Here is a 741-nt window from a genome sequence, read left to right as displayed (position 1 = left end):
ATGCTCCCACATCAAATCCAACATGTTTGGGAGTAAACTTCTGACGTCTTCTGCGTGGCAAATTGATTTCGGCATAAATTAATGAAAACATACCAATGTCAACTTTCACCCCGAAGCCATTTTATTTTTTGGACTTGATGTTTTTTAGACGCCACGCTGACAATTGTTTTGAAGATTAATGTTACCTAACATTAATCGTAAATCATAAATGAAGGGGATTTGACCAGTTCTTGTTATTCTCTGCATTGAATTGATTATTGAGACTTGAAGGGTACGACTTACTACTTACTTGCGACTTGCACATATGTGTCCCACTCCGACCTCTGTTGTGTTTGATACCATTTGAGGTGTTATATGACTACGGTAGGTATTTTGTCCTCACAATGTGGTTTCTATGATTAGTGGTATTAGTGTACTCATACTACAGTATGCTGGAAGTGGCCACAAAGTGCGTCTGTGGGTTGTGTACGAATGTATAGAAAGTAGGTCACCTCTCCCAAGGTATTACAAATCATCACATGTTGCCTTTGTGTGAATGGAACCGCGGCTTTCATGAGTTCGCCATCCATGCAGGTGTCAGATGTTGTAATCCCATCCAGCGCACCTCATCATCTTCCTATTATACACACCACGCTCTAATGGGCCTTTGGAATTTGAATGTCTCCATTAAAAGTCCGGCGCACAATGAGCATCGGGGAAAAAGAAAAAAGAAAAGCACTCAGAGCTGTGAGGAGTGACGGC

This window comes from Hippocampus comes, unplaced genomic scaffold (assembly GCF_001891065.2).
Source record: "Hippocampus comes isolate QL1 unplaced genomic scaffold, H_comes_QL1_v1.1 scaffold57, whole genome shotgun sequence".
NCBI classification, from domain to species: domain Eukaryota; kingdom Metazoa; phylum Chordata; class Actinopteri; order Syngnathiformes; family Syngnathidae; genus Hippocampus; species Hippocampus comes.
Note: the sequence above shows the minus strand (reverse complement) of the source record.